Here is a 17,266-nt window from a genome sequence, read left to right as displayed (position 1 = left end):
TAATACCTTGTGTCGATGTAGGAGTTAGAGCCGGCGTCAGCCCATGCTTACGATACTTTTTGTTCGGAACAGGTGCTTCCGGTTGTTCTTTGCTGGCTCGTGGCTGCTTATATCCTTTACAATCAAGATAACTAACCAGGATAACGTTATAATCACGGTGCTGTTTATAGTCACTTAAGAAAATGAATACGTTTAAATGTTCACACTGCTGTATCAGAAGTAAACAATCAAGTATTTTAGGAAAACTAGTAATTTTTAAGTAGCAATACTACAGGCTGTCGGCGCAAATACTGTGTCACTTGAAATTAACCTCTATGTCTCGTCTAAATTGTTTCTTGTTTTTTTCTTGTTTTTTCTTTAGGATGCTTTGATTTGTGAGAATACTGTGAATTAAAATTCTTCGCTTACCTCACCCTTTCCTTTATGCTTTCAAGAAGGAAGGGCCTTAAGAAACACAAAAAACCAGCCAATAAGCAATTAATCCGAAGGTGCCGGCCCTTTCCCTGCTGCCATCTAAAGCGCCTGTGAGTGCCGAACTGTGAGGCTTAGAAAGGTTGGGCGCTATCTGCTGCAACCAGGCAGGCTGCCGCCGTAAGTCTAATGCGCAAACGTATAAACCCCTTTTTTCATACTTAACGCTATGCAGTTCCTGAAGTATACCTGTAAATACTGTTTATTACCTTTTTGTTTAAATGCCCACAGCTCCTCGCCGGCATACCTCAGCCTTAGCCGATGTGCGTAGTAAAGTTGACAATGGAACGTGATCCTCAAGGACTTTCACCTTGAGCGACATAACTTTGCAAGAAGCCTGCGCCTCTGGACGGATGAGCAGATCTTATCGCTGATGACTCGCGAGGTCAGCACTCACACGCGAAGCGCATTATGTCGTTACTGTTGGAAAAGAGTTTCTTTCTTACTGCAGAGATGTGATGCTTTGGCCTTCTCATACGGCTTTATTGGGTTGTTGAAGAGTCGAGCATAGTATTAAACTTCAATCCACTTAGCTGTTTCCGCTTTATTACTTTCACCTTTAGGTTTCCTCGCAAGCCCGAAATGTCGATAAAGATTTAGTGTTTTGAACGGCTGGAAAAATGCTGGGTCCTGTGAGGAGATAATTAGAATATGCAAATGAAATTACCTGATTTGTGTAAACTCTTGGAAGACATATAAAGTCAGCTGAGCGGAAGCAGTTAAAGTGCATCAAAGATTTCCTAACGCAGTCTACTATTCCTTGCAACTTCGCTACTCATTTAGGAGTTTTTGAATTTTATCAGAAAGACTTTAAAGAACTCACTCGTGTTCAATCTAGGTTTTCCACTCTGCAATTGTTCATGACATTAACTGAACTTTTGAAAGGATAGCTATTTTTTTGTCTACATTTCGCGCACTTCTTATTGTTGCACGGACAGTGTTCACGCAGGATGAACTTAGGATAGAGAAATGCTGCAGTGGGTTCAAAAGTAAGGAGGAGCAGAGTAGAAGAGCGTCGTAAGGAAACGCGGGTGAACGGAAGGGGTTAAAGCGATGCGTGATTGGTTGACGTAGGCGACAGTGGCTGCGCACTGCATGACGTTACCCGGATCACGTGACGCCCGCGCTCTCTCGGCGCGCAAGCGGTGTGAGTCACCAGAAATCACGAGAGAGGTAGTGCGTTATTTGACTTGACTGTATTACCACTGTTACCAGCTATCGCTCTGCGCATGCGCAGAGCGATAATCTTGAATCTTGTCTCGAATTCTGTAGTTAAAGAGTTCTGTCTACTCGGATGGCAGCAATAGGGGATTTGCCGAGAATCACATGATGACATTGAGATAGCCAGTAGGGTCAGCAGTGTGACATAAGAAAGCTATATCGCTGGCTTCGACAATCTACGATGGTTATTACTGGCACTTTTCCTACCTGTAAGAGGTTTCTCGAAAGTCAACTGCACACCGGCTGACGAGGTGCCTTCTCATGCTTTCGAGGTTCATTGCATGTTTGTTATTAACCTAGGAGTAGCAGGGTACGCGATGGCTACATTTGGAGGCCTAGATATCGTGTTACACTGGGTCTATTCAACGTCCGCAAACTTCAACCGGTTGCATCTATTTTCTAGCCAGTGAGGCTTCTTTGCAATACTATTACATCCCAGTCATGAACGAAGTGGAACGTCACGTAAGGGTATGTTCCCCCAAATGAACAGGGCGGAGAAAAGACGCAGAAAGCGTTTACAGAGTATTAACAGCCGATACTGTAAAGGAAAGCCTTCGAGAACCGTAACATGACGACTCTGTCTGTGGCAAAAGATACGTTTATCCAGGGATTTGGAGGAGTTACCAAAAATAGAATTCGTCTTCCTTTTTGTTTTGCTGCATTTACATTCTCGAGATGTTTTTCTTTTCTTTTGCCAGTAAATGAGGGGGGTAAGAGCTATCACTTTGCGAAGAGAGCGCATGTCGGAGATTTAGATAAGCAAAAAAAATTGAATTCTGGGCTTCACGTTCTGAAGTTTCACACTCGGTGATGCCGGTAGTAGGCGTCGACCTGATTAATCTTTATCCCTTGGGGTACTTTAACGTGCAGCCAAGGCACGACACATGAGCGTTCGTGCATTCCACTCGCATAAAAATGCGGTCACAAAAGCCAAGAATAGAACCCCCGACTTCGTGCTCAGCAGCAGAACACTATTTATGATATATGCACTGCGATACGGTGGCGAGTAATTTTATAAATGACGTAAGAATGGACAAGGATTTCTTAAATACTATGAACTTACGTTAAAACAAATAAATAAATAAATAAATAAATAAATAAATAAATAAATAAATAAATAAATAAATAAATAAATAAAATGTTAAAGTAGTCTTGTCCCTCCTGAACAAATTTTCTGAAGTAGAACACGTTTCAAGAATCGTTGCAGGGTTGTCATATCACGCATGCACAGTGGCATATACCAAACACAAATGGACTGCCATGCCGTAACGATACGTATGTGCCACGCATTTCCCGTACAAACAGAGAATAACGTGTCATGTTATAGGTGAAAGCGCAGCGTATAAGTTCCAATGCGCGCAGTTTTGACTTGGTCGGTCGTTTTGTGTATGCATAGCAGTTTCATGCACATTTATACTGTTCTGATCCGCGAAGCGCGTTCTCCCTTAAAAGAAACAAACAATGGCACAAAGTATGAGTTCAAGTATAGTAGCCAAGAAAGGAGGGTTCAACTTATATGCGCGATGAAAACGTGCACTCTATTTGTGTACGGACGCTTTTCCACGCTTCTCGTGCAAAACATGCTGCGTTTCTGCATTCAATCACTGGCAGGCACATGCAGGACAAGCAATTTCGTGTTCTCTAAAAAAAAAAAAAACTGTACCAAGCAGAAAGCATTGCACGAGTTGCAGTGAATACAACTTTCATGCCGGGCATGCACTTCAGAGTCCATTACGGTGGAAGTGAGCAAGCTGCTAGAAAATATAACCTCGACGAAACTGAATACGCTGTAGCCTGAAATTGCTATTCAGTGTTGCTTCATGTACAACTTTGGCCGTGTTTGCATTTTATTTCTTAACAGGCACTGACGTTTTGCTTTCTGAGGGAAAAAGAAAAAACTTCGTTCGCACCAAAACTGCACGTTCATGTCTTTTCGCGGTAATAAATCGGTCGGACATTGCCCTCGGTGAACGCAATCCAAGTGCAAGTGGAGTCCGAGGTATTAAGTTGTCTAGAAGTGCTTAAAGGCCGACTTCAACGAAATTTCACATTGGCTGAATATGTTATAAAATAATAGCGTATACAACTGAACCAATCTTGGCAAAGCCGCTCGGCTAGCGGAAATGACGTACGCGCCAGAACGCCGCCTCCGAGGCTTGTCTGTGCATTGCCGGCAGCTTTGAGCGCCGCATTATCTCGGAATTCATGCCAAAAAGCTGCATGTTTGAAGTCATGTGCCATTTCCGGCAAACGGTAAGTCGTTCTTGTTTTTTTTCTCTTCGTCAGTTTCAGTGTCAACAATGGCTGTTCCTACTTCAAACGTAACATTGTGCACCGAGGCTCCAGCGATTCGAAATTTCGTTAAAGTTGGACTAGACAATTTTAATCAAAGTTCTGGCAGTGATTTCGAGGCACTGTTTAAATAATGTCTTTTACACAGCGTGTTATGAGCAGATGATGCAATAACAAAAGTCTGTAAACGCTTCGAGCAACTTGGCAACATGACTGCGGAATAAACGCCTTTTCAGAAATTGCACTTTCCGAACTGCTTTGCTAAGGACTATGATTAATCCTGGCAGAAATTCTGGCTGGCAAGTGCCCGAGCTCTGGTCTGAGTTGTTATTATTGTTTGTGTATACATAGAGAAGTGTGCACGTAATATATTTTTTTTCTGGTTTTAGCTACGCGGCAACACTGGGGCGTTTAATTGTGAACAAAACTTCCTTCACAGCATCTTGGTTTTTAGCTTGTCATTGCTGTGAACGTGGACCTGTTACGAACCAGCTGGATACAATCAGTGGCGATTGCACCTGAGCACCTGCCATTTTGTCGTCTCCATCGATTGTCCTAGCGGTCGCTGCTGTAAACGCTCTCGCTGCTGACGTCACCAGGTGCCAGAGGAGTTAGGGTATATATATATATATATATATATATATATATATATATATATATACATATATATGACGAACCACACAAGGACGTCGCGGTGCAGTGGTGGTGAAGGAGGAAGAAGACGTTCCCAATAAACAGAGATGAGGATCATGCAAGCAAGCAAACAGCTTCGCATGACCGCCATGTCTTCTGCGTTACACTAGTCGACAGGATTTACCGTGCTCTACATCATGACAACATCCAAGAGAGCCATCAACATTCCGAAGTACTCAGGAGCACCCGAGGATGTCTCCTTTGACAAGTGGCTCCGCCTCTTCGAGGTGAAGACTGCGGCCGCTGCATGGACGGAGCGAGACAAGCTGTGTCATTTCTCCGATTACCTTGAAAGTGAGGCCTTCGGACGGTACCTTACCGAGGTGTTTGACACTGGTGCATCTTGGGAGACCCTCACTCAATGCATGACGCAACGCTTTACAAGCACCGTCGCGGATCCTTTCCGTGAGTTCATTCATTGTCAGCTAAAACCGGGCCAGAGACTGAAGGACTACTACAATGGAAAAATGTCTCTGGCACGTCTTGCCGACCTAAAGTACGCGCACCTTATATCAGGGCTCATCGACGGCCTTCCCGCCGATATGGAGATGGCTCTTGCTGGACTTAACCCGTCTACACCAGTGACGTGGCTTTGAGCTGCGCAACGAGTAGAGTCAACTATGCAGCGAGTTAAATCTCAGCGCGTTCTACCAGGCCCAAACACACAGATAAACGCAGCTAGCGGCAGCGCCCCTCAGCGTCCACCTAATACATGGATACGAGCACCCGCGTCCGAATGCAGACACTGCGCAATGCATAGTATGCCCCGACAGATGCACTAGCATAATGAATGTCCACGACGCGCAAGCATTTCCGCCCTCACTACCAGCCAGGGAAACGAGGAGGGCGACCCAAAGCTCTGTTAATTCAATTTGATGCACTCATTAACGGGTACCCTGTCAGCGCTACTCTTGATACGGGAGCCACGATTACCTGTATCAGCGAAGCAGTGTTGGCGGCTTTTCACCTACAAATAATGAGAGATTCACGCCTCAATGTTCAACAAGTTACATCATCTACCAAAACTTTGGGTCGCGTGAATCTAAAGATACAAATCGGAAAAATCACAATGGAAATTCAGGCACTTGTTCTACAAGGCATGAAGAGCAACCTACTTCTTGGCTTGGACAGTGCCTGCCTCTTTAACTTGTCTCTGGATCTCGATACCCTGACTCTATGCCAAGGGAGTGACACCCTCCACTCTCGCCCACAAAACCATTCCAGGGCTAACATGGACGCTTGTTTGCAGGAAGTTGAAGTTTGTGATTTTGTGTATCTAAATGAAACTCAGAGGATGTCATTGAAGCCGCTTGTCCGAGTACGAGGACATTTTTTCCAAATCACAGACTGACATTGGGTGCATCACTAGCGAAACGCATCACATTCATCTCACCAACAATGTTCCCATCCGCAGGGCTCCCTATCGATGCTCAGAAGCCGATAGCGTCGAAATGGACAGACAAATCAACGACCTTCTCACGCAAGGCGTTATACGACTGTCTACGTCACCGTACGCTGCGCCGGCGCTTCTGGCTGAGAAAAAAGGAGAAGGACGCACGCGTTTCTGCATAGATTACCGCAAGCTAAACGCAGTGACGGTCCCCAACTATCAACCCATCCCTCGCATCGATGACATTCTTGACTTTCTCGGGAAATCGACGTACTTCTCGACGTTGGACATAACGTCAGGTTACTGGCAGGTGAGGATGCATCCGGGAGACATCCCGAAAACAGCCTTTGTCACACGTACCGGTCAATACGAATGGCTTGTCATGCCTTTTGGTCTCCGGAACGCTCCAGCCACTTTTGAACGGGCTGTCAAGTCCACCTTGACTAAACACCACTTGACGCACGTCACGAACTACTTCGATGACATTGTCGTCTATTCTGACACGTTCCCAGGCCATTTGAAGCATCTAGGTGCCGTTCAAAACGCTTTTAGAAGCGAATGCGTTAAACTGAAATTGAAGAAATGTCAGTTCGCACAAACTTCCATTGAGTACCTGGGACACAGGGTTTCAAATGGCACAGTCACTCCGAAACAAAGCAACGTGGAGGCAATCCTGCGGTTTCCCACGCCATCACGCCCTAGAGAGTTACAGCGTTTTCTCGGCACCGTCAATTCTTACCGTCGGTACATCGCCCGCTTCAGTGAAATTGCTCATCCACTGACACGCCTACTCAGCAAGGACACCACCTGGAATTGGGACCATGACTGTGAACTGGCTTTCACTCAGCTTAAAAATGAGTAACGGAAGAACCCATCCTTGCCATCTACGATGCCGCAAAACCTTGTGTGCTCTACTGCGATGCGTCTAACAAAGATATCGGCGCCGTCTTGAAGCAGGCTGATGATGAAGGTCGAGAGCATCCAGTTGCATACCATTCACGCAAACTGCTAAAGCATGAAATCCATTACGCCATCACAGAACTTGAATGTTTAGCAATTATTGATGCCATAGATAAATGGCATTGTTATCTACATGGAAAAAGTTTCACTGTGATCACCGATCACGCAGCGTTGCAATGGCTTAAGAGCATCAAAAATCCTCGAGGCCGTCTGTTCCGATGGTCCTTAAAGCTCTCCATGTACGACGTAAACATCAAGCACCAAAAGGCATTAACAACATCGAAGCCGATGCACTGTCTAGAAACCCTATTATTCAGCTTCTATCTGCTGAACAACTGCGAGAGCACCACCACGACAAACCGCCTTGCAAGCATATCATTGAGAATGGAATGACCATAGTGACACGCAGAGGGATACGAAAAGTCTACGTTCCTTTTGCTCTCCGGTCTTCTCTTCTTCGGAAGGCTCATGACGCTTTCGGTCATGTCGGAGTAAAGAAGACATTGCGACTTCTCTCACCACAATATTATTGGCCTGACATCGTCACCGACGTTTCCGAATACGTTAGACACTGCGATACTTTCAGCGCTGCAAGAAGACGAAAACCAAACATTTTGGTTCCTTAGAGTCATTACCACCCGCGGAGCAACCATTTGATCTTTTGGCCATGGACACTATCGGAGGTTTTGCCAACTAAGGGTCCTCCAAAAGATTCATTCACTTGGCCGTTGACCACGCCACCCGTTATGTATGGGCTTTTGCACACAGAAATGAGACCTGCGACGCCTACATTACCTGCCTGAAGAGTCTTTTCATTGCTTGAAAGCCTCGGAAGTTCCTTTCCGACCGCGGCACAGGATTCGCTGCTGGCAAATTCATGCAATTCCTCAAACATAACATTCATCAGCTTTATACAAGCTCACAACGCCCACAGTGTAATGGCTTAAATGAGCGCACTAATCAGTCCACAGTCACTCGCCTTCGCTGCAAGATCAAAGACGAACCCCGAAAACCATGGACTCGTCTCCTCTCTGACGTTGTCGACGAGTACAACAAAACACCCCACGAGGTCACGGGCTACCCGCCCTGCTTTCTTATGTATGGCACATCATCCTACCCTCAGCTCCTCTCCAACGTTACCGAGAACCGAGAACTTTGTTCTATACAAGACACCTTGGCACTCCAAGCGCGGTAAACTCAGTGCAATAATGGAAGGACCGCATACGATGATACGCAAAATCTCAGCTGTCAACTACGAGATCGACCGCAGCGTGGCCCCACTCGGTCGCCAGACTGACATCGTACATGTGGGGAGATTAAGACGATATCATCCGCCCCTACACCTACGACTCTCTCGGGTGGAGGGAGAAGCGTGTGACGACTCGCACAAAGACGGTGAGGCGCAGTAGTGATGAAGAACGAAAACGTTCGCAATAAACAGAGCTTCGCACGACCGCCATGTCTCCTGCGTTACACACACACACACACACACACACACACACACACACACACACACACACACACACACACACACACACACACACACACACACACACACACACACACACACACACACACACACACACACACACACACACACACACACACACACACACACACACACACACACACGCACACACACACACACACACACACACACACACACACACACACACACACACACACACACACGCACACACTTGTACTTCTTGTACTTGTACTTACTACTTGTACTTACTAATTGAATTAAAGAAATGATAACTTAATGGAAATGAAAATGGATGAAAAAACAACTGTCCGCAGGTGGCGAACGATCCCACGTCTTCGCATTACGCGTGCGATGCTCTTACCATTGAGCTACCCCGGAGCCGTTTTACCATCCACTTTCTGGGGTATTTATGTTTTTACAACTAGAACTAACCCTGGGAGTGTTAGCCAGCGCCACCACTCACAAACCATGGCGGCGGATGTGGAACATCATTTCTGCCGCAGGCGTCACGAGCACGTGATCTTTTTGGGTGATGGCAACTGGTCAATAAACCCACATATGCTACTTGAAGGCATCAATGTTGCCGGATTCGAGACCCTCGTTATGTATTGAACGAGACGAAAGGGAACAGAGGGGCCCAATTATTATTAATCATATCATAAGAAGCCAACAAACAATGACACCAAGGACAACATAGGGGATAACATGTACATATATATATATACGCTTGGCCCATTGAAAAATCCAGTTACTATATATATATATATATATATATATCATTGACCGAATATTATCAACTTTGACGCATATGCTCCGACTGTTGTCACAGCATTTGGTAACACAGACTGTTGTCTCAGCAACTGGTTTCTCACTAGGACTCGTTCTAAAATTTTTAGTGATTCAGTAAGAAAACGTCAGAATTTAGTGATTTTTAGCACCTTAAAAAGCTATAGCGAAATCTACTACTTCGTCGGTATTTTCAACCTTTTCTGCTACTTTCTACGAAATCTGCTAATTTTTTATAGATAGCTGATTTAACGAGGGATCAACTTTTAGCCCAGGCGAGCAATGAGCAGAACACGCGCCCTTTTTCGTTTTTAGGCACATGCCGCGCGGGTCCAAAATACACTCATGACAACCGAGGCCCTTTCAAAACTGGTTTGAAGGGTGGAAGAAGGCGACCTTTTAATAGTTACGGCGTTCGAGATTCGCCCCCTCCCCCCCCCCCCCCCCCCCCCCCCCGCTTCCCCCCGCCCCCCCCCGCCCCCCCCGCCCCCCAACCACCCGTGCGCCAAGCGCTTTTTCAAATCACTCACCCTGCCAAGAATTTTGGAGGTCATTGCCGATACATGGCATTGTAGAACTTACAGTACGCACTGGATTAATGCCTGACAATATCTCGTTTAAGACTAAATCTACTGATTTCTACAGATCTTGAAGCAAAAAAAAAAAAAAAAAAATTGCGTAGCTTGCACTGGAGGTGCAAGGCTAAAGAGACAGCGGAGCTGATGGGCACCTAGCTATTCTTTGCTTTTGGACTAGGCTAAGTACTACCAAGTCATCCCGAGCATTTCCCGGAATTTATTGATTATGGATCGATTATCGATTAGCTATTCGTTGGCTATCGATTGGCTATCGCAAGATCTTGGCCACGTATTTGGGCTTGGCTAAGCACTACCACGTCATCCCCAGAATGTTCCAGAATTTATTGATTATTGGTAGATTATCGATTAGCTATTGATTTACTATCGATTGGCTATCGCGAAGTAATGGTCACGTATTTGGGCTAGGCTAAGCACTACCAAGTCATCCCCAGCATTTTCCGGAATTTATTGATTATTGATCGATTATCGATTAGCTATTGATTGGCTATCAAATGCCTATTGATGATTGACTAAGCTTAAGTGGTCCCAACTATGCTTAGCTAGACTTAGCCGCGCGCAGCTTCGCTAGTTCACAGGGGTATGTGCCATTGCGCTTGGACCCTTCTTGCACTGCCGCCACGATCGGCCCACATTTTTGGATTCAGCAGACACATTACGCCCGGCTTAAACACAGCTCCGCCATTAAAATATACTACTATTTTTTAATGAGCTGCGGCAGCACTGGTGACACGTTCAGAGGCACCGCCAATGCGTATAACACAACACTGTGTACAATACCGGGCGGCTGGAAATCGCATTTGTGGTGCGCTCAGATAGCATACATTTTATGGAAAGATTTTTACGGCACTAATTTTATGCCATCACTACGCTTTTCCACCAAATCATCCAGCCTCATCTTGCTTATCTCTAACTGTTGCGTGCCAGTCTTCCTGCGGCAGCTTTTAATTCACAATGCTTCTTGAATATCGTATAAACAGGTCGACCCTTGACAAAATGTTTGCAGGCGTCAACAATAAAATTGTTCATTAGCCCTGAGAAAATAATGTTTTGGGGTTACCGTTTACCCAATAAACCTGGATCTACCATTCTACATATAATCATAAGGAATATTCTCATCTTGCACGGTTTTAGGTATTCAGCTACTCTTATTTCTAAAATTTATTGCACGTGTCAACTTCTTAAAAAGAAAACGGCTGTATGCATAGGAGTGATCAGCAGGACTAGACATTACTGTCAACTGCGGACTCTCTTGACATTGTAATATGCCTTAGTTTACAGCCATTTAGGTTGCATCAGATCATGGGGTGTCACCTACCGCTGTCCTATTGTAGTAATATATAAAATAATGCGGTTCTAATTATTACGCCAGTGCCTTAGAATAAAATAGATTATTGTAATAATGCTGATGTTAACGTCATCATCTCTTATTTACTTATTACTATTTGATGCACCAATGGTATTGTTACATATGGATAATTAAAAACTTAAAGTTAAATTACGCTATAGGCACAACCTTTCTCGCTAACCCCAATGTTACTAGATTTTCTTCAATGAATAATATTTTTACTCCAAACATTGCGAAGACTACAACCGTTGGTTTTGCTGGTGCAATATCAAGAATAACTAAGTGGCGCATAAAAAAAAGGTACTTAACTTTATTATGCCATCGGATCAGCAGTCACTTAGATCTCACAATTAAAACATTGTAGGCTAAATTTATTTTGCGTTTTTTTTCTTTTTACCTCTACGCTGTGGTTACTATGCTATGCCAGTTTTTACGTTAGCTTGTGACGTCATAACATCGTAACATTTCTTTTTTTTAGCTTTCGAATTGCAATTGCCGCTTCTTCATCAAAGTATTGTGATGTAACTAATAACAAGAAGTCCCGATGCAGTTTAAAACTGTGGGCCCTCTTTCTGTATAACAAGTCAATATACATGTGCCTCCGATGATGAAACAACAAACTGAAACTAAAAGCCGCAATAAGAACGAGGACTCTAGGCAAGCAACACTACTTGCGTCCTTGGCTCTCTTCCCTTTGTGACCTCGATTTTATTGCTCCTTCTTGAAGATAAATCCGTTCTGGCTTAGCCAATTCGCGGTTAGTTGCCTGCAATATGAAGCCGTTGGGCAACCAGCCCTAGTATTAGAAAGGATAGCGCTCTCCCGAAAGAAGATGAGACGCAGGCTTACGCTACGTTGTTCTCGTTTGAATTTCCGGTACCAGCGTACCATACGGCGGGGCATCAATGTTCGGGCACAATTGTCACTAGGGGTTGCTCTACACAGAGCGGAAGTTGATTCGAAATGCTTAAACTTACTTAGTGCCTATACACTTAGACATTTTACTTTTCTCTAATTAAGGAAGAAAAATTGTAACGAAATAATTTTTTTCTTTGCCAGTCACGGCTAATAGATACAGTAGATAAAAGTATACTGGTCATTAGTCAATGAGCTGTGTGGTCCTCTGATGCGACAAAGTTTAACATCCATTAATTAGAGCCAGGCTCGTTTCTTGTGCCGTTCTCTGCCCTTCGCTCCATCTTCGAGTCAGAATGCGCGCCGACGAACGCTGTCGTCTTTAAGGGATCCGTCTTCCTTCAAGACGTACTGCAATCGTTTTTCGAAAGAAGAAAAAAAAGGAGCAAGGTTTCATCGTGATCGTTACGGATCACCTGCTGAGCGCGAGAAAGTAACAGTTTAACAAGGGGGCCGTTCGAAGGGTCGTTCGCGCGTTGTTACGCCTCGCCAGAATGAAAATTCGCGAAAGAAAGATCGGTGCAGCGAATAAGGAGGCGGCGAGCGCTTAATGAGCCGCCAACAAGCGCAAAGGCCGCCTGGACCTTGCAGACACGAGCAAAGGAAACCGACAATGTGACGACGCCCCCAGACGAGCGCATACTCTGCCTCATCAGTTGCGTGCTACGCAGGAAAAACTGCGGGTAGGCCAGGTCAACCAGAAACGGGAACCACGGCTGCGCGTCTCAGAGGCCATTATTCTCGGCAAATCCTTCGGTGACCTTTCTACTTAGCCGGCGTCGCGCAGCAGTGGATCAGCGGAGGACAACGAGCGAGCCTTTGTTCCGGCTTTCGCACATCCACTGACTGACGTGGCCGAACGTGTTAGCTTCTCTGCGCTGCACGGAACTATTGAGGTGGAGTACAACGGCGGAGCGCCGTCTAAAAACAGCGCGTTTCGGCGGCTGCTGGGTTCTACCGAGCTAACCGAGAGGTTCCGTATTTTCCCTTCGTGTTTGCTTCTTTTTTTGTTTCTTTTTTCGCGTTGAAACCGGCATGCGTTTTTTTTTAATGCAGTGCGAGTTCTTCCTCTGGTGGCATAGTCCACTGTCGGAGAGCTCCATCGATTTTTCCAAAGTGTTTCGGCTAGCTATTTCCATTTTACTGGAGGTCGAAGCGGCGAGAAGCGACTTAGAGGAAAGTTGTCTCTTGCAGCTTAAGTGAGCGGCATGATCAGCGAACAAAGCGTGTTCGCAAGCCGGCGAATCTGCCATCGTCACCGTGAACAAAGTTGTTGGTCGCCATAGGACCGATGGAATGAAAACTCCCCCTCCCCCCCCCCCCCCCAAAAAAAAAAGAATGCCTTCTAGTACTGATACCAACATCGAACATTTTTTTTCGCCTCCCATCTATATGTAACAAGCAGGCCGGTTAGAAACGGTATGTTCAAAAAAAAAAAAGACATATCGTTTGGTGAGTGCGATTCCTTCACAAACCAATACGCGGGTGACTCAGCGTTTTGTAGAGCAAAAGGTCATAGGTCACCACAACCGATGCGTTCACAAGTGGAACACCAAGGTCGCATATTTGAGCAATTGTCGTGTAAAAAAAAGTACGAGGAACAGGGCCACAGAGAGAACACGGATGCCGTGGTGACTACCAGCAGGTAATAGTAAGCACTAGCAACAGTTAATAGTCAGAGCTGCGTCTGTGTTCGCTCTATGGCCCTTTATGTCACGCTTCTTTTACACAATTATGCGTTCAAGTGAAAATAGTAGAAGGAACGAATCACGCCGATGGTGTGGTACGCCTTACACGTAACCAAGGGCTGCCGTAGCCATTCAGAGAATTTCTGGGGAACCGGCGCATCAATTAATTGATGCAAGGATGTCGAGAACCTCCAAAGTATCGAAGCCCTATTTCTCATGAACGCACATAACTCTAATGATAAAACGGATTAACTCAATGCACCGCAACATAGCTTATGCATGCTCCATCAGCCGCAGTTGCTGATGAGAAGCTGTGGCAATTTGTCGTCTGGCACGTGGTTCACAGGTGCTCTTCTCGGGTGTCGCGACCACGTGTAGCGCAAGATTGAAGCGCTCTTGTGCTAATTTATATGCGCGTTAAGGAAAGGCAGGTGTGGTCAAAAGTGATCGGGACCCGAATGTACTACGGGGTCATTCATTGCTGTACAGCTTGCGGTCCTAAATGGTAATATGAACTTCGGAGGAGCGATGAAGTTTATTATTATTTTGTCACAATTAGTTGTCGCCTGAGCACTCGCTATCTTGTCAACGGGAGATGGAGAGTGCCCTATAGCTGCTGGGAGAGTGGTGGTTCAGGGACGCTCGAAGGTGGAACGTGTCTTGTCCACCTCCTCCTCTGAGAGAGAGAATATCTATAAATGATGGCTCGAGGCCTACCTGGAGAATTGGGTAAAAAGGAATAGTGGTGGGGGGAAACAGTCCTTGCTTTCGCAACTTCACATGAGAAGATTCATAGTAAGTTCAGTGTCTCTTTAACGTCAGCCCATGGCCGGGCACCGACCTCGAATAACGCCACCGCCTTAGGCCGCTACCTGTGCGGAAATGCGTTTTCCTTCGCCTTCCCACAAGGGGTGACACGCCCTTTTTATTGCGATAGCAATTATATGGACACTCAAAAACAGATTTCTGCCGTCGGCGTCGCCGTCGACGTCGCCGTGAGGTTCCGTATGACGTCAATGGAGATGAAATCGTCGCCGCGCGCCGAACGCTGTAGGTGCGAGTGAAAGGGCGTGAGGGGCGCGCGCTTTCACGGGGAGTGAACGCACGGCGGAGAACAAACGCGCGTTCTGCGCCCTGCTCGTTTAAGGGCTGCAGAAGTAGGCGTCTCTTCCCTCCTTTGCAATCACCATATATGTAGAGCAAACGCGCCTTCTTCCGACGCGCGAGAGGCCGTGGGGGAGGGGGAGGGAAGGGAGGCGACGTTTAGCTGCGGCACTAAGTGCCTATTTATTTCAGAGGCTCCGGCAACAGTCACCAACGCCGCACGCATTTTGAGCGAACGCGGGCAAAACGCCGACGGCGTCGACAACAGTTCTGCGTGTTGCCGGTGCTGCTGCATGTCCAAGTTTATACAGCTGATAAAGCTAATATCATTACTCCGTATAGCTCTCTACAAGTTTGCTATCGCAATTGATGCTTCGCCTTTCAGGTGAAACTGCGACAACTTTTTATTTGTGTCTTCCATCACCTTTTATTCCCTTTACCCCTTTCCCCAGCACAGGATAGCCAGCCGGTACTGACATTGGCTAACCTCCCTGTCTTTCCTTCCCTTTCTGCGTCTCTCTCTCTCTCTCTGTGGAATCACCTCTGTTGCGCGTGCATACCACTTCACTTGCGAAGATGGTTGCGGGCGATCTCCGCGCGCTCAGTAAGCTTGTCCTCCTGCCCTACATGTGAAACAAACGCTTTTTCGATAACGGTGCGGCATCCGTCGTCGGAGCGTTTCATATCGCGTGATGGGAAGCAGGCTTCACAGTTAACTTACGACAACATGTGTGCAGTGTCCGATGTGCACGGCTCGCTCATTAGAATGAAAGATGAGCCAAATCGAACTTCCGGCACAAATATAAACATCGTAAGTAGGAAAAGAGGTTCGTCTTGCCATCCGAGTCGCTCGTTGCAGCACAACGTGCGCGCGTGCTCTGGACTGGAAGACACGGTTGGCTGCTGCCGGTGCATGAGCGCGCGATCATGCGAACGGCCGCCTGTCCGTCCGCGTCAGAGAATCGCCGGCTTAGTGTCGAGTGCCGCGACACTGCTCGCATAGCTTCCTCCACAGTGGCAGAATATTTGTGTATTTGTGGGAGAAAAAAAAAGAAAACAAAAAAAAAAAAAACGTACACCTAGAGGGGCTGCTTCGACGTCAGAATCCGGCAAGAGAGCCGTGAACCTTGCAAGAAGTTTCCTGCTCGAACTTTCCCGGCGAAAAGGGGGAGTTCGGTGGTCACCGAGCGGCAATTATCGAATTCGCGCCACGTGGAACTGGCCCGATTCTACCTTAACGCCCTGCGGCCCCTGTAACGGAGAAGAGTATGTGTCATACGAAGCCACACGTAAGAAGCGCGTCTAGGGGAGGTGGTGGGAGGGAGGTCTATGTGAAGCGCGGTTGTAGTGATCACTGGGCTTTCAATGGGTGGTAACCAGACGCTTTCGGAAATCGATCGTTCGGCCGTTCCTAAGTGACGGACTGTTTGATCGGATAGCGGGGGGGGGATAACGTCGCATTTACGCTGCTCTGTCGCATCGTGGGCGCGCTATCTCATCGATCTCATCCCGGCCGTGTTAATCGATAGAAGAGCGAAGGATCATTGTGAGAAGTGGGGGCCCTGCAACTGATGCGGACACACGGTGCCGGCCCTCTCTGGCGCGAAGTGTCAATGCGTCGGGCTGAAGAAGATCTTAGTTGGGCAACGAGGCGCGCGATCCGCATAATCCTTCGGCGCTATAGGATGTCGAAAGCCCGTTCGGTCTCAGTTATACGGGATGTCTCAATCTCCCAGTGCCGAGTGTCGCGCTAGATTTAGATGAGCAATGTCATCTTCTTTCGACGATAGCTGCACGAGCCGTGCTTTTCGGGCTTCATGCGATGCCATGTAATTACAACCTGAACGCACGGATCTTCGCGTGACTCAAATTAAGTACATAAAAATATATAGACAAACATTCAAGACCGTCACAGGATTTCAGTGCTTGGAAAGTTTTATATCGTATGATGAAACCGAAGATGTTCATCGTAAAATCCGCAAATTGTTACAACCACGCACCTGTGAGCAAAAAAGAGAGAAAAAGAAGATGTATATTTAGAACTCGTGATGGTACACTTTCTAAGGCAGGCTGGTGAGCAATAATCTAACCATTTGTTCATGACAGCCGTTTTTCCTGACACGGCTTACATTTACCACAATTCAAAGAGCGTTGTAGGGTCCCATAAAATATGTGCAGTTCGCGAAATTATCGTGCGAAAAATACAGAAGTTGGAAGTCAGCAGTTATGATCGATCTAAGTTCTTCGTATTTCACGTGCTTTCACTTCGAAGGTGTTCTTTTTCTTTTTTTTTGCCTATACACCCCGAAGTTT

At 46.3% G+C, this 17,266-nt stretch overlaps 1 protein-coding gene across 3 annotated transcripts in view; it reads right to left on the bottom strand.

Moving 5' to 3' along the window:
• Positions 1 to 17,266, bottom strand: part of LOC119466489 (protein kinase C delta type) — a 711,485-nt gene that overhangs the window by 11,352 nt on the left and 682,867 nt on the right. The gene's annotated exons all lie outside the window — the stretch shown is intronic.

This window comes from Dermacentor silvarum, chromosome 10 (genome assembly GCF_013339745.2).
Source record: "Dermacentor silvarum isolate Dsil-2018 chromosome 10, BIME_Dsil_1.4, whole genome shotgun sequence".
NCBI classification, from domain to species: domain Eukaryota; kingdom Metazoa; phylum Arthropoda; class Arachnida; order Ixodida; family Ixodidae; genus Dermacentor; species Dermacentor silvarum.
Note: the sequence above shows the minus strand (reverse complement) of the source record. Positions and strands in the feature narration are given on the sequence as shown.